At 37.1% G+C, this 26,373-nt stretch overlaps 1 pseudogene; it reads left to right on the top strand.

Moving 5' to 3' along the window:
- LOC110686863 overlaps positions 1-26,373 on the top strand; it is a 66,857-nt pseudogene that overhangs the window by 21,546 nt on the left and 18,938 nt on the right.

The following is a 26,373-nucleotide window of genomic DNA, read 5'->3' as shown; positions in this document are numbered from 1 at the left end:
TTAAATGGCTTTTCAGTTGTTATATAATGCTATATATTACTGTATCATATGTGTGAATGTGTTGTTAGACGGTTAGACTAGACCACAACATGGTGATATACTACAGTCCAGAAAGTGACTACTCTGTAGTGTGTTATGTGGTCAATTTCCCAGCTTACGTGCTTAATCAATGCATTTGTTCATAAATATTTTGCATAATTGGCACTTTCATGGGGTATGGACTATGCCCACTATGGTCCCTTAGGACCCTTACCCCAAGACGTGAGGTCGAATTCTACCTCTTGGTTTTCCCCACGTAGATTCGATTGGGATGTTTTAACGAGCATGAGTTCAATAATGTAGGTTATATATAGTCATGCTTGAAGCAAAGATTAGATGTATTAGTCCTAAGACAAAATAGTCACTTTGCAACATTACTTTTATTCAAGGAGTAATTATAAAAGTAAAAAGCGGGTTGGTGGGAAATAGATTTGAGTTCATCATATATTCTTGTGAGTTTTGCTCAGTTAGTTAAGGACTTTAGGTTCATGATTTTTTTGACCTTAAGTATCTGTGAAAGCCCATGATAAATGAACACTGGCTGTGGTTTGCAATTTTTGAATTTTGGTGTACTATTTTTAAGTGGAGAAAAGCTGCTGATTGAATTATTGGGTGCAGAGTAAATTATAATTGGGGGACATATCAGTCAAACATCTGTATGTGATGTGTATTGATCTGTTACTTTTACCTTTTTTTATTTTTATTTTGTTTTTTTATGCTTTGTCCTAGATATTAGGCAGCCATTTCCTAATATCTTTCTCTGTATCATATTATGTATTATTGTCCTAATCTCATGTAATATATAGGAGAGGTTTTCTATCCAGATTAGACATCATTCAAGTTCAAGCAAGTGACCTATCTGGTAGTTCTTTGGAAAACAGTCCTCATAGTTTTAGAGATGATCAAACTCAGGCTAACAGCACAAATGAGGGCATTGACAATACTCATGTACCAAATGATCCTCAGATTGAGGTTCTTGATAGTGCTAAAGTACAGAATGAGCTTGCAAATGAGATCCTAGATGATGCTCAACAAAATGAGTCTGCAAATGAGATGTAAATCAGTCGAGAGGGCAGTGGGACTTGTGAACAAAGTGATGTTGAAGGAAATGCTGGTGTTGGTCCATCTGCTGATGTAAATCAGTCGAGAGGGCAGTGGGCAACAATTGGAAGTTCAAGTTGAAATGACGCTGGAGCTTGCCTCAGATGCGGAGAATAGATTAGAGACAGTTACAAATTTTTTGAGATGTAAATTTAAAATTTGATGTGCCATATTTTGATAATATTTGTGTGCCTTTGTGGCATGGAAATCAGTATTTGGGTTTTTATTAGTTAATTATTATTAATGATAATTTGAAATGTCAATGGAAAAGGAAAAGGGGTATTTGTAACAAGCACCTTTTGTGCATGTTACAAATACCCCTAATATTTTGATTTTTCAAGACATTATTCGTAACGGGCAGTCAAAGTGTCCGTTACAAATAATGGCTATTTGTAACTGGTAGTCAACATGTCCGTTACAAATACCTGGCTATTCGTAACGAGCAGTCAACTTGTCTGTTACAAATACCTGATTATTCTTAACGAGCACTTAACCTGCCCGTTACAAATACCTGGCTATTCGTAACGGGCACTTAACCTGCCCGTTAAAAATAACTAGTTATTCGTAACGGACAAGTGGCCGTTACGAATAATATTTCTATCCGTAACGGCGGTATTTGTAACGCCCGCTGCCCGTTACGAAAAGCTTATTTTTGCCCGTTACGGATAGGCTTTTTCCACTAGTGTTTTTCCTTTATCTTTGGTAGTACTTTTCTTCCTAGGCATTGCAGGTATTTTGAATTCAATTCTTTCACCTAAGCGTTCCTTGGCGGGAATCACCCTGTCACCTAGACGACTCTTCACGTCAGTTCTACCCTGATTTTTCTTTGAATCCTTCGAAGGTTTCTTCAGCAACCACTTCTTCGCATCATTGGGCAAAGAAGGAGGAACCTTTTGGGCAATCACTTCCCATAAAGGTCTAGAACTCCAATAAGCATCAAATCTATCTACATCCTGAGAGACAGGGTACTCATAGGGTGGACGAAGATCCCAGGAAGGAATATTCTGAAGCAAGCCATATTGTCTTTTTATCCTGCAGGGATAATAATAAGTCATACGAGACAAACTTGGAAGACGGCAGAAAGGTTGCTTGTTGACACCAACCATCCTTTCTATTTTCCACCATGAGACGACCCACTTGATAGCAAAATTGCGAGATTCAAAGACCTTTCTCCACCCATGGCACCCAAATTTAGGGAAGCGTTTCTTCCTTCTTACGAAGCAATTGGGAGTGTACTTCTCGATATTGTCCGGAGGGCTAATTAATTCTATCCTTTACATTAGCCACATCTGTAAAAATTGCAATGAAAATAAATTATTATTACAATACAAAAATATATTTTTTGATTTCTATAATTAAAAATATTATTTTTCTACCTGTAATAAAATTGGAGAGCCGCAAAAAGGTGCTTTTGGGTTCCTTTTCAATTCATCAAGACTAATCATAGTCTCTCCAACTATCAATGGCATTGGATTTCTTCCTGATTCAATTTGTTCTAGTACGGTGGTTATAATTGATTGACCTTCATTATTTTTACCACTACTAAGAAAAAATTGATTAAGCATGCAAAATAAGAAAGCCCTTCTTCTATATATATGAAAAGATTCAGAAAGAGGCTTATCAAAATAATGGAGTGCAAATTCTTTTAAATTAACCATGTTTCCATCTACTATTTTTTATAAATCCCTTTCTTGTAAATTGAAGAAGCGTTCAAAATCCTTGTAATAATATGCATCAACTCTAGGGATTACTATGAGGTCTATCGCAGGGAAACCTAAAATAGCACCAAATTCTTCTGGCAAAGGGCTAATCTCATCATACCCTATTCTAAAGCAATGAGTATCAACATTCTAAAATTCTAGAGCGGTATGAATGAAATCTAAGTCAAGATCTACCCCTTTTATGCCATAAATTCCCCCCAAGTGAAACAAATCTAATTATTTTCTGTCTCTAGCATTAAGAGATCGACACCATTCATGGGTGTATTGGGTGAAAGTTTTGGTGACTAGAGACATGATATTATTTTTCTAAGGTCAAGAATTATTTTATTCGCTGGAATTATGAAAGATTCGGCTGAGGCAGGGGGCTATTTATGCACGATTTACGAGCAGTTTTAATCAGGATGAAATACGGAAACAGCGCCAATTGGCGTCAGACTCCGTTATTGGCGCCAGAGGCCAAGGCTTGGCGCCACACGCCAAGTGTAGCGCCTAGCGCTCCACCCAATTGCGTGGCGCCAACTGGCGCCAATATGCCACGTCATCCGCGCTTTCTTAAATTGCGTTTTTACCTTAATCCGATTCGACTAATGACTTTACGGCCCCAATTATCTTTTCTAAACTTTGTTTAATTAATATAGTTATTATATTATTATTATCTTATTCTTTTTGTATTTTATTTAGATTAATTTCAAAAATTTGTTATACACACAAGATTTTATTTGATTTTTCCTTTTTTCATTTTTCTTTTTTTGGGGAAGAGAGTCGGATACCCTCCATCAATAATAAAAATGACGGAATTTTTGCGCAAAATTGTTTGTCACACTTTTCTTGCACACACAAACATGCACATAATAATAGCAAACATAATTAAACTCATAATAAGTATGTATATACAAAATATGTCTAAAAATGAGTTTAACTAACAGGCAAAGTTCTATACAAAGTCAAATAATAAAAAGCACAGGTACAAATCACTTCGCGCAAGAGCTGACAAAGAAATAAGTCAGTAAACATGCATAATATATGTGGACAAAATTTGCAAATAAATGAGCTTACTCGAGTCTGGTGGCGAGATATCGACCGGTCTATGAAGCGCGGCCGAGGAAATCATCTCCCCAATCGGCCTATATGTCCCTTTGTAGTGGATAGACATACGAGGTGGCACGAACTCAGCAGTATCGTCCTGATAAAGCAAAACCAAGTCTGTGAAGCATTACTTGGGGGCTACTTAAAGATAAGAGCCGAAAAGGCGTACCGTCACATTCTTAGCCGGTACAGGAACTGGAGCTAGGAGCTAACAACGGCAGTAGCTCCTCTACACAGCATCGACTAGGGGTCGTGCAAGATCACCAAAGGGGACTAGTTCTCTCTGACATGCTCAAACAACCTCGCAGCACCAGAACACTCAACCACTCGTTGGGGTTGTTCTATCTTCTTGCAACATTTTTTCGGGTTCCTTGGTACGCCAGTTAGCCCCTCTAAGCAATTTGACATGATTTTTAGTAATCGGATTGATTTCATAAAGTGATCAACCTGATGAAAGATCGTCTCACTTAGCTTATAGTGCCTATGCATTGGCTCATTGACAAAAGGCGCCGACATACTGGTTCATTCGCAAAAGTCACTGATATAGTGGTTCATACGCAAAAGGCACCAGCATACTGGTTCATTCGCAAAAGGGCACCGACGTACTGGTTCAAAGCAACGAAAGCGCCGACATACAGGCATAGCGAGAGCAAAGTTCAAGAGAGCTTTTAAAGATCGACAAGCGGAGATCTTCGGTAATTTCCTTTGGAAAATTATCGCATCAAATGAGGATGGCTTCAAGTGAGGATATCTTCGACGACATTCCCTAGCTTGCGAAAAGTTGTCATAAACAACTGAAGGTAATTTCAGGCGAAGTTGTCTTCGATCGTGTTCCCTTAGGCGTGGAAGATGGTCATAATGCGGAGGAGATTGTTTCGAGAGAAATAATCTTCGATAGTATTTCCTTGGACGTGGAATATTATCAATGCGGATGAGGATTGTTTCAAGAGAAGCAATCTTCGATAGTATTCCCTTGGACGTGGAATATTATCAACGCAGATGAGGATTGTTTCAAGAGAAATAATCTTCGATAGTATTCCCTTGGACGTGGAATATTGTCAATGCGGAGAGGATAGTTCAGGCGAAGCAATCTTCTATATTGGAAGCAGTTACGGGCGTAGCGGTTTTCAAGCGGGATGACATTCTCTAGCTTGTAGGAGGTCATCAAAAAAACAGTGAAGCGGCAATAACCGGTTACTTTCAGAGACGTGTGCTCAACGGTGCAAGATACGCGTTTCTTAACTCTTTTATCTGTTTAACTAACGCTAGTTTGTAGGTATCGGCGTTACAAGAGTGATTTAGGATCGCAGAACGTTCTGAATCATTCTCCGTCCCTATCAATAATTTGACTTTCGTTTTCGAAACTTGTGTTTCTCCAAAACTCAATCAAAGTGGGGGCTTCTGTAGACACCCATTTTTGTATCCCCAAAACCAAACCCAGTGATGAGTACCTTTCGCGTTGAATCATAATCGAATGAAGCGAAAGTGTGGAAAGTCTAGTGTTGCGGATAGTTTTAATTTCTTTTCTCTTCTCTCTGTTTTTGAAAACTTATTTTAAGAAAAAAGCTAATCCAGTTTGGTTAGTCCATTATATGGGTCCAATAGTAATGTAGTTGGATGGGGCTTGACAAGAGCTTTCCAACGATATATTATAAGCCCAATTCCGATGAATATTGAGGAAGTTATGGCCCGGTTTGAGTCTTATATGCGGCCCAATGATCTAGGGGAGGGCCTAATATGATTTATCATTCCTTATGCAATTAGGAATGGTTTTAGTCTTCTAGATTCTTCTAGAAGGTTCTTTTCATTCCTAATTAAATTAGCATTGATAAATTGACTTTTGTTGACTTTTCAGAGTTTTAATTAAGATCAAAGAGCATTTTTGAGGAAAACATACGATTTTATCCTCCTTTACGGCAAAACTTATCTGACTTTCGAAAACGCGTCAAAAACAGGCCTGACGCCTGACTCCAGGCATTGGCGCCTGGAGCTAGGCGTGGTCCCTGGCGCCAGTTAGCCAGCGTTGGCGCCAGCTCTGTTTTTGTTGCGTCAGGACTCTATTCTGTTAATTTATCTTTTTGGCTGATTTTCTCTATAAATAACATATTAAAAACTCCGTTTTCATTCACCTACAATCAGTTTTCAATTCTCTCTCATTCTCTTCAATTCTTATTCTTTCATTCGCTAATTCTCATAAAGATTTCCTTAATTATCTCTCTTTTTCTCTTTCTCAAAAACTTGCTTTTACATACAAAATTCCGCATTTACAAGATCTAGAAACATCTAGCCATATTCGAAGTTGCCTTCGCCCTAGAAGTGAAAGGTTTAATTTCAGAGGGTTTGGTCCCAAATCTCTCTTTCAATTATTTAATTTGATTGTTTGTTTATTATTTTCCTTGAAGTTACTAATGTGTGTATTTTGTTATTAGAAAGAGGTACGAGGCATCAAAGTAAGTGCTTTAATGGTTTTTATTGATGTTATGATGTAGAAATCATGTTTAGATTGTTACTATGATATTCCTAGTATCATGTCTAGGATAATTTTAATATCAAGTATGATTAAAAGTACGATGCTTTCTATGTTCTTCCTAATATTGATGATTGTTAGTATCATATTAGGGTTAAAGATTTGATTTTTATTGCTTAGTGACATGCTAGGATTTGTTATTAATCTTTTTAGTATCATGCCTAGGATCTTGCTATTTTTATTATGCTTTAATATTAACATGAACATGATTATGAATATTATTATTGTTATTATAATGATTATTTTTATGATTTATGATTATAATTTTTATAATTGTTATGATGATTATTTTTATGATTGATGATTATTATTTATTATGTTGCTTGATGATATTTTATTGTTATTTCTTGATCACACCTTTTATGCATGTTTAAGGGAATTTGGTACTTGTAATCACGCTTAATAAGATAATTAATAATCTTGTTTAGGGTTAATATGATTATAATTTCAAGTGATCGCCAATAATAGTTTATTTGTGCATTAATATTAAACTAACATAGATAAACAGGTTTAGGGTTAATCCTATTGATTGCATGTTAATCAGAAACCGCACATGAATACGATCTAAATAAAGTAGAGGCCTATTATTAGGGCAGGTTCAATCTCTTTTAGATTAGATTTGTACCTTCATCCCCGAACCCTTATTTGGTTCTAGACCTTATGGAGTTGACGATCTCTTGGATCGTTAAGGGATGTAACCTTCACCCTGTGAACGGTTTACAAGTTCCTAAAACTTGTTGGCGACTCTTTTGCTCTATCTTCTTCCCTTTTTGGACGCCACTGTACTTTAGTGTATGATCACAGTGGGGTTCAAGCTTGGGTATTAACGCTTGAAATTATTCCCTACAGCTTTTGGCGACTCCACTGGGGAGGATTTCTATTTTAATTCCTGAATTTGTTTCGGCAATGATTTAGAATGAGTGGATGAGACTTGAAACGTTCTAAGTATTTCATGTGCGTAATTTTGATTAACATTATTGTCATATGCATAAAAAAGATCTCATTAGAAAGACCATCCGTAATGAGTTAAAAACATAGGATTTTACACGTAGGAAATTTGAGAAATATCTTTCACAACTAGGACCGAAATAACACCGCGCGAAACTGGAAAATTTTATCGAGCATAGAAAGCTTCTGAGGCATGTGGGAAGTTAAATAGTCATAAGTATCATAATGCAATTGAAATAAACAACTCATTCCAATACCCTTAAACAATTTTTCTACCGGTTTATCGATTCCTAATCTAGAAAGCGTAGAATGATGAACAAATCGTGTAGGAATCACCTGCCTCTAGATGAGGTTGAGCATCCTTTGCCGTTGTTCTTGTGAGGTTATCACCACCTCGCTCCATCCCGGAATTTGCAGCTCCGGGTCAACCAATGGTGGTTGTTGTTGCCTTGAGCTTTCACCCCTTACGGTTCAAGATCTTTTGGAGGCCATTTTTTATGAGAAATGGTGGAATTTGAAGCTTTCTCTCTCTTAGGGTTTTGGAAAAATTTGAGAAAAAGTGGTAGAAATTTAGTGTAGATAGAAGGGAAAGATGAGAGGATTAAGAATATGTAAAAAATTTTGAGTTTGGATGGAAGAATTAGAAAAGATCTTGAAAAGAAGTAGAATTTGAAGGTATGAAAATGGGGGTTTTGGAGAGAGAAAGTGATGAAGAAGTAGATGAATTAAGGAGAAAGTGAGAAAAGAAGAGGAAGAAAAGAAAGTATTAGGTCTGCCAAAAAGTGGCGTGCCCAATCGGGAAAAAATAGTTTGTTCTGAAAGTTTTAGTGTGCGCCCGATCGGGCGCGAATGCGAAGGGAATTTTCGCCCTTTGCTCGCCCGAAATATCTTTTTTCCTTACTCGATTTTTCAAAAATTTTGCCCGATCGGGCGAAAATAGCTTGATTTCCAACCTCACTTGCGCGCACGATCGAGCGAAAATAAAGCTGGAATTTTCTTTACTAGCGCGCCCGATCGGGCGAGCCTCGCCCAATCGGGTCCGTGCCCAAATCGGATCTCTTCTTTATTTTAAACTTGTTTTGTTAAGTCTCCGTACCTGTCAAATCTATACCTGTACAAAAACACTCGCAAAAGGTCTCTAAAAAAATAAAAATAAAAATCAAGTAAAATAAGAGAAAAACTAGTCTAGAAAACAAGAAATATGTGTTGCCTCCCGCAAAGCGCTGGTTTATCCAGGTCCCGCACTACCTTCTTGCCAAGTACAAGAACTAGGACCGTTGACCTAACGCTTGGTTGGGTGGTTTCTCACCCGGTCGAGCGATGTTTAGGCTACGGCGCGACTTTTTGACATACCCTATGGGACGCCAATTCACCTTATCTGGTTGATCCTCCTTGACTTGGACTGAGGGTTCTTCAATGTGACGCACTAAAGATCCCTCTTCGATCGAGGGTTGCTTCAAATTGTCACTGTATTTAGCACTTGCAACTCGATCTGGCGGAACACTCACCGTAGGCTCAATTGTCACAACTTGCTTGTTTGATTCCACCTTTTCATCCTCAAAGCCAAGACCGACAGTGTAGAGGGATCTTTCTATTGCATCAACTTCCTTCTGCCATTTGTCTATCTCATCTGTAAAGGACGCAACACAAGATACCGCCTCCAAGGGATCTTTTACAAGAGCTTGGGGCTTGTTAGAATAATTATGAACCACATTAACACTAAAGCACTTCTCCTCTGTCATGGGGCATTTAGGGGTATTATTAAGCTTAAAAATAATTTTATCTTCCCCTACCGATAGTGTTAATTTCCACTTCTCACATCTATAATTGCTCCTGCAGTGTTAAGGAATGGTCTACCCAAAATAATTGGGGTTTGCATATCCTCGGCCATATCAAGAACAACAAAATCAATAGGTATATAAAATTTACCTACTCTAACAGGAACATCCTCTAAAACACCTAAGGGGTATTTGAAAGAACGGTCGGCCATTTGTAGAGTAATATTAGTAGCTTTTAATTTACCCATATTTAACTTGAAACACACAGATAATGGCATAACACTAACGCTAGCACCCAAATCACACAGTGCATTCACTAGTAGAAAAATACAAAAAGACACCCCCTAATTGGCAGCGGTTCAGTCCAAACCGGTGCCAAAAATAGCCTTAAAACATGCAGGTCTAATGAACCAAGACATATGGCACCGGTTCATTTCAAACCGGTGGCAAAAAATAAAGCCCACCGGTTTGAATTGGTGCCTTTATTTAATAAAAAAACCGCCCCTTTATAATCACCCCCAACCCTAATTACAAACCTGCCGCTCTCTCTCCTCTTCTCCTCTTTCTCTCTCCTCTCCTCTCCTCCTCTTTCACGATCTCCTTCTCCCTACTATTTCTCATTCTATCTCCTTCTCCTTTCTTTCTTTCATTTGAAGACCACCAACATGCAACATATGGGTTTTTTTTCGAGTTTGATTTCAATTTCTGGGTTTGTGATATTCGATTTAGATTTTTTTTTTCGAGTTTGATTTCAATTTCTGGGTTTGTGTTTTTCGATTTAGATTTTTTTTCGGTTTTTATTTTTGTTTTTCTGATTTTGATTTTTGACTTTTGATTTTGATTTTTGTTGTCTAATTTTGATTTTTGTCGTCTGATTTTGATTTTTGTTTTTCGATTTTGATTTTCGATTTTTTCTGGGTTTTTGTTTTCTGATTTTAATTTTTGCATTTTAATTTTCGATTTTGATTTTCGATTTTTTCTAGGTTTTTTCGATTTCAATTCTTTTTCGTTTTTGTTTTATTTTAATTGATTTCAGGGTTTTTTATTTGTTCGTTTTTGTTTTTATTTTTTCGATTTCTAGGTTTTTCAATTTTTTATTTTTGTTTTTCGATTTCGATTTTTGTTTTTCTTTTTTTTCGATTTTGATTTTTGTGTTTCGATTTTTACATTTGTTGTCTGATTTTGATTTTTGATTTTTGATTTTTGTTTTTCGATTTTGATTTTTGTTTTTCTTTTTTTTTTTTTTTGATTTTTGTGTTTCGATTTTTACTTTTGTTGTCTTATTTTGATTTTTGATTTTTGTTTTTCGATTTTGATTTTCGATTTTTTCTGGGTTTTTTCAATTTCAATTTTTGTTTGTTTTTGTTTTTATTTTAATTGATTTATGGATTTTTTAATTGTTCGATTTGGTTATTATTTTTAAGATTTCTGGGTTTTTTTCATTTTTTTTTCTGGGATTTTGTTTTTATTTTTTCGATTTCTTGGTTTTTCAATTTTTTTCGATTTTGTTTTGATTTTTTGATTTCTGGGTTTTTTCGATTTTGTTTTTATTTTAATCGATTTTTTTTCTTTTTAATCGATTTTAATTCGATTTTTTGGGGTTTTTTTTTATTTTTTTCGCAGCTTATTCATTTTAATCAACTTATTTTTGATGTTTTAATTGGGGCAGGTATACTTAATCTAAGAATCAAGAATATGGGGATTTTTAGATTGTGATGTTGTAATTTTTTTTTATTTATATTGTAGTATTTTTTTTATTTATATGTTGTAATTTTTTTTTTATATGTTGTAATTTTTTTTTTTTATATGTTGTAATTTTTTTTATTGATCTATGCTGTAAAATTTTATTGATTATATATATATATATATATATTAAACAGAATAGTTTATATTGATTGTGATGTTTGGTTTATATTTTGTGTTCTTATTTAATTTAGTTTATTTAATTTTTAAGCAAAAAAAGACAAAAAAAAAATTTAATTTTGTTGGCACTTTTGGCACCGGTTAACCGGTGCCAAAGTCATTGAATTAATTTTTTTTTGAGATTTTTTTGGCACCGGTTAACCGGTGCCAATTCCAACTTTTGCCACCGGATTGAACCGGTGCCTTAAGCCGGGTTTGAACCAGTGCCAATGTGACAAGGGATAGAAAAACTACCTGGATATTTTAATTTAGGAGGAGATTTATTTTGAAGTACGACACTACACTCTGCAGTGAAAGCTACTATCTCTACCTCACTAATAGACCTTTCTCTTGTCAATATTTCCTTCATAAATTTTGCATGTGCAGGAATTTGTGTGATTAATTCAGTGAAGGGAACTGTTACCTTCAAATCTTTTACCATCTCCAAAAACTTACCAAACTGCTTATCCAAATTTGTTTTCAAGTGACGATTGGGGAATGGAAGTTTGATAACTGGATTTGGATCATTATTGCTCTTATCTGGAGTGGCCACCTTCCTTGGAGTCGTACCCTGCAATGTTGAATTAGATATATTAGTACTACTCTTTAGCCCTGTGGGGCTATTAGCTACATTGTCTGGTTTAACGGAATCAAGATTAGCATTATTTATTAAAACAGGTTCATCATCTCGGGCATAGGGGGCCCTTCGTAGTTTGAACCACTCCTTCTTAGAGTAATTGCATAGGCTTGATCCGTAGGCCTGGTCGGCTGTGCTGGCAAAGCTCCCTGTTGGCAGGTTCGTAGAGTAGCGGAAATTTGCGCAATTTGATTATCTACAAATTTATTGTGTGCTAGAATTGAATCAATTTGTGCATCTCTACTCTCCATGTGCTTCTGCATATTAACCAGCATCGCTCTAATTTCTACCAAAGCAGGGTCGGAAGATGAGGAGGGTTGTTGTGGTTGGTTCTTCTGGCCAGCATTGGGGTGGTAATATTTCTGTAGGCTTGGATTAGCATTATTTATTAATTTCTAATGCCATTGTAAAAGGCTTGGATTAACTGCCATTGTGCCAAATTATGGTGGGGGCATTCTCTTTGTAGGTCTTTGAACCTCTCCCAAGTCTCATATAAAGTTTCATCGGCTTCTTGGGCAAAGAATCGCACTCCGTAGTACGGCTGTTCTCTCTGCAGGATAATACTTGTTATAAAAATTCAAAACAAGAGTTTCCCAGTCAGTTATACCAAGTGCAGTTCTATTTAAACCATTAAACCATAATTTGGCTTTTCCAGTTAAAGAAAAAGGAAAGAGAATCTCCCTGATTTGGTCTTCTGTGACCCCAGCTTGTCTGATGGTATTACAGTACTGACAATATTCTACAATATGAATATTTGGGTCTTCATTCTTAGCTCCACTAAATTGCTTCCTTTCTATCATCGTTATAAATTGGGGTTTAATCTCAAACTATACCCCATCAAGAGCCGGAGTGGGAGTAAGGTGTGGAAAATCTGTAAGCCTTGGTTGTGAGTAATCACTAAGCTTCTTTGGAGCCGCCATCTTTGATTCTTGACCTAATGATAGCTCTGAATCGCTAGAATCAGTTGGAGGATCTCGGTGATTATTATTATCACCAGAATCCGCCAGAATTTGCTTGTGAAGATTCTTCTGTCTATGGAAGTATCGTTTGATCTCAGGATCGAAAGGGATGTACCCTGATCTGGAACACCTAGGCATAAACAAAAAAAACTAAAAGCAAATATGTGACCTGCCTCAAAGAACTAATGTTCCCTGAGACAAAAAGAAATAACCTAGACTACAAAAATAATCAAAAATAAAAATAAAATCATTTCACCGGCAACGACGCCAAATTTTGACAGGCTATAGTCGTATCACCTAATCAAAAGTAATTCCTAAATCCTTTAACTAATGTAGATAGGGAAGTAGGGTCGAATCCACAGAGAAACGAGTCTTTCTATTCCTAATTAATTAAAATAATCTAGAGTATAAAGTAACCAAAATATTATAATCAAAAGGAATTAAACTACGAAGATTAAGAATAAGGAGAAAACAATATATAAAAGGTCTAGGGTATAGGTTCACCAATAAATAATATTCCAGGGTAAAACATAATAATCAATTATCAATGCATAAATTAATCAGATTATAAAGGGCTTTCGCTACGTATTACAATCACACAATTAATTTACCAGTATCAAATCTCATCTCTCGAATCTCGACTTAACCATTTATAAATTAACCTGCCTATTGAAACTAAACCTAAACATCAATTCTCATCTTTTGAATCGAATCAATATTGTCAAAATCATGCATAAAAGATCTGCGCAAACCTAGTCACAGAGCATTAAATCAATCAATAGGAAATTAATCTAGCATTGACAAATAACAACAATAAATTACCCCTTCATATATATTATTTATGGAGCCCCATAAACCCTAGAAATAAAACCTACTCACACATAATTAAATCTAAACAAATTCAAAGTAATAAAACAAGACATGATCAAAGGAATAAAATAAATAACTAAGATTAAGAGAAGAGAAATCGTTACCAAAGAAATCTGGAATTAAGAATAAAGTTAAGAACAAAGTATAAGAGAGAGAAACTAATCTAAAAGCTAAGTAGAGAGAGAAAATCTAAGAAAGAATTAAGAAAAAGTAAAAAGAGGATCCTAAACTTGCTTAACGGAAAAGTATTTATACTAAGAAAGAATCCTAAACTAAACCAAATTTAATCGTCGAAAATTAACTCCTTAAAATAACACGCGCCCGATCGGGCTAAAGGCCGCCCGATCGGGCGCGCCTTTGGCCACGCACCAGCACAACTCTTGCACCACGCCTGATTGAGCTAAGCTTGCCCGATCGGGCCCTTGCTTCACCTCGAGGCTTAGAACTTCGATTGGGCTTATTTCTTCGGCCCAATCCAGATATCCACTTAGGGTGTTGATCATTCGGTCCAAATACCTTGGTAACCCTTAATCACCGACTTGATGACTCTAACCGGCCTTGGTCTTCAAAGATGGTCGTGCTCCTCCAATTCCCATAGTTAATCCATGAAAACCCGGTAAAATGCTCCAAAAGTGCAATTTCCTACAAAACTCAACCAAAACTATGAAAACACTAGAAAACACCAATTAGTAATAAAAGTGGCTCTAAAGAGCCAAAAACACTACTAATTATGACCAAGGGACGGGGGTAAAATATTATATAAAATAGACACATCAAACCTTCTAGAAGGTTCTTTTGAATCCTATTGTGATTAGGATTGATAATTAAGTTTTATGAGTTTTATTTGGAATAAAAGAAGTGTTTTAAATGAAATTACGATTTTACCCCTCGTACAGACTTTTACACTTAATTTTATCAAAAAATAGAAAAATGTGTGAGAAAATCTCCTGCAGCGTCGAACGTTAGGCGACAGCCCCTATCGCGCGAGGCTGTCGCCTAGGGACAGACCCTATCGCTTGGCGACAGGGCCATCGACGTGTTTTATTCCTCTTCAAACTCCGATTCTTTTTTATCAAATCCGGACCGTTTTCATTAGAAATAGCGTTCTTAGACCTTCGTTTTTAATCACCAATTCTCATCAAGAATTTCTTGATTTTCTTTCTCTCTCTTTCTAAACCAACCGTTTTCACAAACAAAATTCCGTATTCACAAGATCTAGACACATCTAGCCAAATTCGAAGTTGCCTTCACCTTAGACGTGAAAGGTTTGATATTTATGAGGGTTTGGTCCCAAATCTCTATCTCAATTATTTAATTTAATTGTTTTATTTTAATATTTTCCTTGAAGTTACTAACGTGTGTTTTTTGTTATTAGAAAGAGATACGATGCATCCAAGTAAGTGCTTTAATTTTTTTATTGATATTTTGATATAGAAATCATGTTTAGGTTGTTATTTTGATTCCTAGTTACATGATAGGATGCTTTTCTTAGTATGATGTTTAGGGTAAAGAATAAGTTCCTTATATTAATTATAATTTCCGTGATACTTCTTCTTTTCTTTCTTAATAGCATGTTAGTATCATGTTAGGGTTAAAGCTTTAATCTTTATTGTTTAGTGACATGCTAGGGTTTGTTATTAATCTTGTTAGTATCATGCCTAGGATCTTGCTATTATTATGCTTTAACATGATTATGTTAATTATGATTATAATTTTATGATGATGATTTATTATTATGATGATTATTATTATGTTGCTTGATGTTTATTTATTATTATTTCTTGATCATGCATTTTATCCATGCTTAAAGGGAATATGTACTTGTAATCACGCTTAATAAGATAATTAATAATCTTGTTTAGCGTTAATTTGATTATAATTCAAGTGATCTCTAATAATAGTTTTGTTTTGCATTAATATTCAACCAACATAGATAAACAGGTTTAGGGTAAACCTATTGCTTGCATGTTAGTCAGAAAGCGCACATGAATACGAGAAGAATAAAGTAGAATCCTATTATTAGGACATGTTCTTTCTCTTTTAGATTGGATTTGTACTTTCATCCCCGAACTTCCAGTCTAGGTTCCAGACCTATTGGTGTTAACGATCGCTTGGATTGTTAAGGGGTGTAACCTTCACCTTGTGAACGGTTTACAAGTTCCTAAAACTTGTTGGCGACTCTTTTGCTCTAGCTTCCTTCCCTTTGGACGCCACCATGCTTAAGTGTATGATCACAGTGGGGTTCAAGTTTGGGGTAATTCTTGAAATATTCCCTACAGTTTTTAGCGACTCCACTGGGGAGGAATCATATTTTAATTTCTGAAATTTATTTCGGCAATGATTTTGAATGAGTGGACGAGACTCGAAAAGTTCTAAGTATTTCATGTGCGTAATTTTGATTAACATTATTGTCATATGCATAAAAAAAGGTTCTCATTCGAAAGACCATCCGTAATGAGTAAAAAACATAGGATTTACACGTAGGAAATTCGAGGAATATCTTTCACAACTAGGATCGAAATAATACTGCGAAAACTGGAAAATCTAAGAACACAGAGAGCTGTTGAGGCATGTAGGAACTGGCGTCTAGAAAATAGAGCCTGTCGCCGAGTGAAAATTCTGTCGCTTGGCGATAGGGCTCATATCCTGGCGACAGACTCTGTTGGCTAGTGCTGCGTTCTTCCAATACCGAGCCAGAAATTAAATCTGCCTTCTTGTTTTGCCCAATTCTAGTATTGTTGGCTCGATTCTACTTCCTGATTGAGTTTTTCTCACTTTTCTAAAACCCATATTTGTTCTACATATGGACATAACCCTCTGGGAATTCATGCTCCATCTACCTGATTGAACGCTCTGAGCAACAAAGGGTGCATCCGAGAATGTTGAATTCACCAAACCATGGAAGCGAGTTTAACTCGCGGGGTCCCATCCACACGTGCCAACCCTTCCAAAGGTAAGGCTTCCGCGTGATGCATTTGGACTCATAACCATGGACCCTCTTTGACTAACCCATATCCCGAACTTTAGAGAACTAGAGCCATGGTTAGGTTGCAAACTCATTGCATCATATTGTGCCTACTTGACTATTTGTGCATTATTTGTTGTGCATACTTTATGTGTTTTTCCTAACCGTTTGTTTGACTTGTGTTTAAGCCTAAATAAACTTATTAATGACTAAAAGGACTGTGTCTAATTAATTAATTTGAGTAATTAAAGTTTAATAAATTAATCAAAACTGACTTAGTACGACTTTAGGCCTGTCCCGTAGAGTACAAATACTGAAAGCAGTCCCAGATTAATGTTCCAGTAATGGCGCAAAAATTTGGGTTGTAGCGCCAAACGCTGCTGTGTAAAGCCGTGTGTCAACTCTAACGTCTGGCGCTACACTGCAGAGTGCGGCGACAATCCTGTTGCTGTGGCGACAGTTCATATTTTTACTCGAGTCACCACGACGAGTCTAATTAAACAGTTTGGATATTTTGTTAAAGTAAGTAACCTTATTTAGTCCTTAATTGAGTCTAAATACTTAGTCCCATGGTCTTACACAAGACTCAAAGCATGTCACTTGCACACACAAATAAAGCACACACTAATATGAATAAACACTTTAACCATGTCTAGAGAGTCTCATATGCGCGTGTTTTCCGTCATTTTATTAGGGGGGTAAGTCGGATATTAATCCTTCAATTAAACCACTTGTTTAAACCCATATACTTGATTCCCAAAAATATGCACCCTATTTTTGCTTTTTTTTTTTCTTTTTCCTTATAAACCAGTAAAGTCAAAGTCAATTTGAGTCAAGTCATTAAAACAAATAAAATGGTTTAATTTACAACGCGTGGTCAAGAAAGGAAAGACTTTTAATCAGAGACAACCTTTTCGTTCAAGTATAACTTTTTGATAAACCAGTCGATCGGAAAAGAAAAGCTAAGAAGATAATGGCGAGTCAAGAAGAAGTAAATGAACTCAAGAAGCAAATGGCTAGTGTTACTGAAGTGCTAAGAACCCTAACCATCCAAATCAATGACCCTGTAAAGCAACAACAAATGGAGCTCATGCAAGAAAGCCTGAGCAAGATATCCAATGACTACAGGTTCCAGGGCATTAGCGCACAAGGGGTCTCGGTGGACAAGGAGCTTCTTCCGTAGAATTTCAATGCCAACAACATCCCAAAGTTTAAGGCAACTGACAACCCCTATTTCCATTTAAGAGCCTTTGAGACTCTAATGAATATTAAGGGGATAAATAGGAAAGTATTTCATTCTTTATTTTCTCTATCTCTTGAAAGCGTTTGCCAACAATGGTTCTTTTCCCTTGATAAAGAGAAGGCCTCTACTTAGGAATCAATTGTAAACGCTTTTATTGATAGGTATAAATACAATATTCAAGTTAAAACTGATCATAGGGAACTTGAAATACTTAAGCAAAAAGAGAATGAAGGATTTACTTCTTTCTTTAATAAATAAAGTGAAACCTCTGCTAGGATGATTGAAGTACCAAGTGAAAAGGAATCTGTAAGGATGTTCATTAAGAACATCAAAGAAAAGTACTCCAAACATCTTAAGTATCAAAACAACTTGCATCCCTTCAAGGCCGTCTATGATATTGGAATTAATATTGAAGACGACCTTGCTAAACAAAAAGATGATAATAAAAACATCTCCAACAGTGGCTGGAAAGGTAAGAAGAACGACAATTTTTCTTCTTCCAAAACCACCCACTTAAATAATGTTAGAACCTTTAATTTGAGTGAAGTCCTTGCTATGAACAACCAAGGACAAAAGCAACCATTTAGGAAGAACTTTACTCCTATTGGTATGAGTTATGACACCGCATTCGACCGACTGAATGAAAAAGGTCTTATAACTCCCATTAGACCATTCAGGGATCCACCTGTTGAAAAGAGGACAGCTAACTTGAATCCTAACGCACATTGCAAGTATCACCAAGGCAGGGGCCATCTCATTGAGAACTGTTGGAAGCTTAAGGAAGCTATCCAAGACTTGATTGACAACAAAAAACTTTCATTGCCCCCTACAAGAAAGAAGCCAAGTATCAACAATGCACCACTCTCTGATTCTTTGGCTATCTCTGATGAGGAAGACCATGTTGATCCTTCATCTCTCATCAAACCAGTTGAAGAAATTCATGCTATCGAAGAATAGGAGGAAACCTTCTTCGATGCCATGGGTGACTCCTGTCACGGACAAGAACCTGTAACTAAGGAAGAAGTATGGATTCTCATACGATCAATATGGGAGGGGATAGATTTGCTGCGCACAGCTATTAAATTTGCGAAGAAACTAGAAAAGGTGATTCAAAGCAAGCATGTCAAAATTCCACCTATGGAGAAGAAGCCATTTTCTCTCCAAGTAATCGACACACCCAAGAAGAGTAATAAGCCTTACACTCCAATAGGTACTTCTTACGCTAAAATGTTCAAAATGCTCTCTGAGAGTGGTAATGTTAAACCTCTCAAACCGAGACCATTTGAATCATTAAAGAGGACATATAGGTTCTACTGTCCATAACATCAATCAAGGGGACATTCCATTGAGAATTTTTTTAAATTTAAAGATTTAATTCAAAAGCTGATTGATAACAAGAAGCTAGTCAAAATTTCACAAGAACAAGATATTAGCATCAATGGGGTTTGAGACAGTGATGATGAAGACGTCTATCTTAAAAATATGGAAGGACCTCCACTTTCAATAACATATTCAGTAAATGATTTTTGGGATGAAGAAGATTCACCCATAGACGTCCTCACAAGATTAGGGAGAATGCAACCTCCAATCTCAACACAACCTATTCCTACCATGCAACAAGTTCCCATACCAATCATAGAGGACAACGATATTGTCAAGCAATTCAAGAAGACCAAGGTCGAGATGAATGTATGGAAACTCCTAGCTACATCCCGAGAATATAGGTTGGCGGTAATGAATGACTTGGACAAGATTGGGATAGACTCCGGAACCACTCCTGAGGGGTTGGCTAACTTTCTCACGAGTGATCTTCCTATTAACTTGATCACTTTTTTTGACAAGGATTTACCTCCAGAAGGTGATAAGCATTACAAGGCTCTAAACCTCACAGTAATCTGCAAAAGGATGAATGTCCTAATGACTCTTGTAGATAATGGATCGGCAATCAATGTTTGTCCACTTAGAACTGCAAGGATGCTAGGAATAAAGGATGAATACTTAACCCCGTCAACACAAGGAATAAGAGCCTACGACAATACTCGTCGCCAAGCTCTTGGAAAGATTACTATGAACGTAACGGCGGGAGCAATAGAACATGCCACTACTTTCCAAGCAGTGGATATTAAAGCTTCCTTCAACTTATTGTTGGGACGCCTTTGGCTTCATGACCTTTAGGCCATCCCTTTATCTCTTCATCAACAGGTAAAGGCTATAGTTGGAGGGATCCCCATTACAATCGATGCTTCACCTATGAGGATTAAGGCTATTGAAGATCCGATTATTAATGTCGATCACGATGAGAATGAGGAAGATTTTAGGGGCTTTAATGAAGAGGTCTCCTTAATCAAGGAGGATGAAAGGACCCCTCTTTTCCATGAACCCCACTCTAATATGACGGTAAATGTTATTCTTAAGAAACAGGGAAACTTTCTCGGAATGAATCTAGGAAAGAAAAAGGAGAAAGTAAAGCAAATGGAATTACCTGGCCTCCCTAAATTAGATACTTTCCAACTTGGTTTCGAACCGACTCTAGAAGATCTAAAGAAAGCCCAGGAAAAGTCTAAGGCGCGTAGGAACGCTCGCACCCAAAAGAAGGCAATCCCAATGGACCCATATCCTCCTACACTTAATGGAAAGTTTATAGAGAAGGAGAGGACTATCCATGCTACGAATTTCCCAAGCCCTTTGTTGTAAATGGAATAGGAAACCGGGGTTCGAAATCTTCTTGGATTGCTACTTTCTAGATGAGATCCCAACTCCTATTCACAAGGAGAAAGCAGCCCCATGCTTTGACTTTAATGTCCTGGGACTCCTCTTTGGGCGCGAGAAGGATGAGCCAAAGAATATAGAGGATAACTCCTCGCTCATTCAAACGGTCCTACAAAGTGACAATTTCGACCCTTCGAAGCTCATCACTCCAGCAGAGGGCTTAGTGCAAGGATGGCGCAAGACGGTCAAGGTGATTACTCCGAATGGAAGGAAAATCTCAATAACAACAGGATAAGGACCAATGTTTGAAGAGTCGTCTGAGTCAGAATTAGAGTTAGAGTCGTTTCCTTTAGAGTCTTCCAAGTCCTTAGATGTAGCACCCCCTATTTCTGATTCTTCTATTTTAACATCTACTCCTAGGAAAGTTAGCAATAAAGTCCCCGAGGACATTTCTTTATTCGATGTAATGATTTCCAAATTTAATAACATGTCTTCTTCCTCTTACTCCTCGTGTTTTTCTCTAACCCAAGGTGACGAGCATTGCTTAACTAACAATGAAAATGACAAATAAATTATTAAAGCAATGGAATCACTTGAAAAGAAAACACCGATAATTGAGGATACTGAAACGGATGATATCTCAAATGATTCAACCATTAAAAGAGGAGTTAAAATTGGATTAACGCTAAATAAAGAAGAGAACCGATTTAATTAATCTACTTAAAGAATTTATCGATGTATTTGCTTGGTCATATGAAGATATCCCAGGTATTAATAGAGAAATAGCTCAACACACTATACCACTAATTCCAGGAATGAAACCTGTAAAACAAAAGCTGCGTCGAATGAAACTCGACATAGCTCTTAAAATAAAAGAAGAATTTCAAAAACAGATAATTGCAGGTTTTATAAGGGTATCTAAATACCCGGAATGGGTCGCAAATGTGGTCCCAGTTCCAAAGAAGGATGGAAGGGTAATAATGTGTGTCGACTATTAAGATCTAAATAAGGCAAGTCCAAAGGACGACTTCCCTTTACCACACATCGACATCTTAGTAGATAATACAACGAATTGCGCGCTTCTCTCATTTATGAATGGATACGCAGCGTACAACCTGATTCTCATGGAAGAAGAAGACATGGAGAAAACGACATTCATAACACCTTGGGGTACTTACTGTTACACGGTAATTCCATTCGGGTTGAAAAACGCAGGTGCCACTTAGCAACGAGCAGCAACTGCCGTACTCCTTGATATGATGCACAAAGAGGTTGAAGTATATGTAGAAGATATGATCATGAAATCGAAGGATCGCTTGGACATCAAGTAGCCTTGAGGAAGTTTTTTGAAAGGCTAAGGAAATACAACATGAGGTTGAATCCGTCTAAGTGTGCTTTTGGAGTCACCTCAGGCAAACTCTAGGGATATGTCATAAGCTCTAGAGGAATAGAGATAGACCCAACCAAGATCAAAGCGATCATGTCAATGCCATCGCCGAAAACCGAGAAAAAAATTTGAGGATTTACTGGCCGGTTGTAATATATAAGTAGGTTCATATCAAAGCTAACAACGATATGTGAACCAATATTCAAGAAGCTCAAAAAGAATGTGCCAGTAATATGGGACGACGAGTGTCAAAAAGCCTTTGAAAAGATCAAAGCCTATCTCGCAATTCCTCCTGTATTAGCACCAACACTTCCAGGGATTCCTCTTAGATTGTACTTAATAGTTACCAGAGAGACAATGGAGGCTATGCTTGCACAGGAAGATGAAGGAAAAGAAAATACAATCTAGTACCTAAGCAAGAAAATGGTCGAGTATGAAGTACGCTACACACCGCTTGAGAAATTGTTCCTCGCATTAGTATGGGCCACAATCAAGCTAAGACATTACATGCTCGTACATACAAAGTAGTTTCTCGAATGGATCCACTTAAGTATTTGTTCGGAAAGTCTACACTCAATGGGCGCATATCAAGGTGGATAGTCGACTTAGCCCAATTTGATGTAAGATTCATGCCTCAAAAGGCTATAAAAGGATCTATGGTTTCGTACTTCCTAGCGGATTTCCCAATAGAAGATTCGACGCCAGTACATGACAACGAAGTTCCAGACGATGACTTCGACGGACCCTCAAACCAAAAGGGATGTGGCGTTGGAGTACTATTAGTATCACCTAAAGAAGAGTATGTTCCAATCTCCATAAAGTTAGATTTCGACGTTACCAACAACGCTGCTGAATACGAAGCATGCGTGGTGATATGTTTATTTTATATAGTGTTTTACCCCCGTCCTGTGGTCATTATTAGTAGTGTTTTTGGCTCTTTCGGGCCACTTTATTACTAATTTGTGTGTTATAGTGTTTTCGTAGTTGCAGTTATATTTTACAGGAAATTGCGCTGTTGGAGCATTTTCCTGGGCATTATTGGATCGATTACGGAAGCTAGAAGGACACGACCACTTTTAGAGCCCAAGATCAGTGAGAGTCGGTGACTAAGGGCTAGGTTATTTGGATCAAGAGGCAATTGGACCATGTATTCGAGACCCAAGAGGAAATATGGATTGGGCCAAGAAATCTAGCCCAATCGAAGTCCAAGCCTTGAAGATGAAGGTCGGGCCCGATCGGGCAAGCATACGCCCGATCGGGCGGATGCGCGCATGACTGCTATCAAGGAAAGGCGCGCCCGATCGGGTGAGCGTAGGCTCGATCGGGCGTGACACATTAGACTGGGCGTTGTAAAAAAGGCGGGCCAGATCGGGCGCCCTTTCGCCCGAACGGGCGCGTGTTTTTCCTAGTGTCTGATTAAGTTTAGTTAATTCTTGTTTTAGGAGAAGTATATATACGTTTTGTACGGATTATTTACTTACCTTCTTTCTCTTAGACTTTCTCTCTCTACTTAGTATTTTTCTCTCTCTTAAATTCTCTCTAACTCTTGTTCTTAATTCCTTCATTAATTCCAGATTTAGTTTGGTACAATTTCTTCCCTTTTTAATTTCAGATATTTTAATTGTTTTCTTGATTATGTTCTTATTTATTTATTTGATTGGTTTAGTTATGATGATTAGTGAGTAGTTTAATTCTAGGGTTTATGGGGATTCATAATTAATATGAAGGGATAGTTTGTTATTATTGATTGTTGATATTGCATGATAATTTCCTATTGAATTGTTTTAGTTCTTTGCAATTAGATTATGAATCGAGCAGATGTAATTTGATTTTGAATGTTTAGCAATATTGAATTAATGAATCGAGTTGATGTTGATTTAATATTAAAGGCTATTTTTAATAGGAACTTAGTTCTAATAAATTGCGAGAGCCTGTTAGATCTATGTTGGTTAATAAATTGCGAGAGCCTGTTAATCATGTTATCTATGCATTGTTAATTATTAATTACTTCGTTCTATCCCGGAATATTAATTATTGGTGAACCTGTGACCCTAGGCCTTCTTATTATTGTTTCTTTTCCCCTCAAACTCATTCTTCGTAGTATAGAATTCACACTAAAAACATTGGTTATTTGGATAATTTAGAATATAATAATTAATTAGAACTAAAAAGACTTGTTTCCCTGTGGAGTTCGACCCTACTTCCCTATCTACCTTAGTTAGTGATTTAGGTAATTATTTTTTATTAGGGGATACGTTTACCCTGTCAAAATTTGGCGCCGTTGCCGGGGAAACGGTTTTATTTTTATTTTCTGATTATATTTTTGTAGTCTAGATTATCCCCCTTTTGCCTCAGAGAACATTAGTTCTTTGAGGCAAATCTCATATTTGTCTCTAGTTCTTTGTTTATACCCAGGTGTTCTAGATCAGGTGACATCCCTTTTGATCCTGAGATCGAGCGTTCTTTTCATAGGCAAAGGAGACTCTATAGACAAATTCTGGCGGGTTCTGAGGAGGACAATGATCGAAGAGATCCTCCCCATGATTATAGTGATACAGATATTCCTGCAGATGACGGCTCAGAAGAAACTCAGTGATTATTTGCAACCGAAGCTCATAGATTTCCCGCACCTTACTCCTACTCCGGCTCTAGATGGAGTTCAATTTGACATTAAGCCCCAATTTATCACTATGATAGAGAGGAAGCAGTTCAGCGGAGCTAAGGGTGAAGATCCTAAACTTCACATCGCAGATTTCTGCCAATATTGTAACACCATTAGACAAGCCGGGGTTACGCAGGACCAAATCAGGGAGATTCTCTTTCCCTTTTCATTATGTGGCAAAGCAAAATTATGGTTTATTGGTTTGAATAGAATTGCACTTGGTATTACTGACTGGGAAACTCTTGCTTTGAATTTCTATAATAAATATTATCCTGCAGAGAGAACAGCGGTACTAAGAAGTGCTATTCAGAAATTCGCTCAAGAAGCCGACGAAACATTATATGAGGCTGGGGAGAGGTTCAGGGATCTACAGAGAGAGTGCCCCCACCACAATCTAGCACAATGGCAATTGATCCAAGCATTTTATAATGGACTTGGAAATTCTTCTAGATCAGTAATAGATTCAGCAGCTAGTAGGAGGTTTATGAATTTAAATGTGGATGATGCAGGACAGGTTATCGAAGACATGGCAATACACAATTCCCAATATGGGAATCCGAGGGAGTTTGCAAATAAGGGAAAACATAATGTCGATTCCGTATCCTTTTTGCAAGCTCAATTAACATCTATTTGCCAAAAATTAGATAATCTTACTGCTGCTCCTAACTATGTAGCTAATGTTTCTGCTGTTGCTAACCATGAAGCTTTTTGTGAAAATTGTAGAATTGTAGGTCATTGGGAGCAAGATTGTAGGAGCTCTATGGAACAAGTTAATGCCTTCCAAACTTATAGGCAAAATAACCCATATTCCAATTCCTACAATGCCGGTTATAAAAACCATCCTTATCTTTCATACCGGAGTACCAATGTAAAAAACCCTCCACCTCCACAACAACCACAACAGCAACCCCCACCACAGCAAAAATATTACCATCCTAATGCCGGCCATAAAAGCCAAGCATCACCCTCATCATCTTCCGACCCTGCCATGACAGAAATTAGAGTGATGCTAGCTAATATGAAAAAGCATATGGAGAGTAGGGATGCGCAAATTGATTCTATTCTAGCCCATAATAAAATCATGGACAATCAAATTGCACAACTTTCATCTACCCTACAATCCCGTCAGCAGGGAGCTCTACCATCACAACCTATCCATCCTACAGATCATGCTAATGCAATCACTCTAAGGAGTGGTTCACATTATGATGGACCTCCTATGCCAAAGGAAGATGGACCAGTTTCTGATCTAGATTTCTCTATACCAAACGGTAATCCTGCTAGCCCTGCAGGGCTACAAAAAGATACTAACCCTACTAATGTTTCTGTGCAGGGTAAATTGCAGGATAACGGAGGAGTTGTGCAGAGCCCAGTTATCAAGCTTCCATTCCCTAATAGGCAAATGAAGAGTAAGCTTGATAAACAATTCGGTAAGTTTTTAGAGGTTGTGAATAACCTGCAGGTTACAGTTCCTTTCACTGATTTAATCACTCAAGTACCTGCTTATGCTAAATTCAAGAAAGACATTCTGACTAGGAAAAGGGCCTTTAATGAAGTAGAAACTGTAGCTTTCACAGAGGAGTGTAGCGCTTATTTGCAAAATAAATCACCTCCTAAATTAAAGGATCCCGGTAGTTTTTCTATCCCTTATCACATTGGGAATGTTTTTATTGATAAAGCTTTATGTGATCTAGGTGCTAGTGTCAGTTTCATGCCATCATCTATATGTGCTAAATTAAATATGGGAGAATTAAAAATTACTAATATAACTTTGCAAATGGCAGATCGTTCAGTAAAATATCCCTTAGGTATTTTAGAGGACGTACCTGTCAAAGTTGG

Source organism: Chenopodium quinoa, unplaced genomic scaffold, assembly GCF_001683475.1.
Source record: "Chenopodium quinoa cultivar QQ74 unplaced genomic scaffold, ASM168347v1, whole genome shotgun sequence".
Lineage (NCBI taxonomy): Eukaryota > Viridiplantae > Streptophyta > Magnoliopsida > Caryophyllales > Amaranthaceae > Chenopodium > Chenopodium quinoa.
The sequence above is the reverse complement of the archived record's forward strand: the minus strand, read 5'-3'. Positions and strand labels throughout refer to the sequence as shown.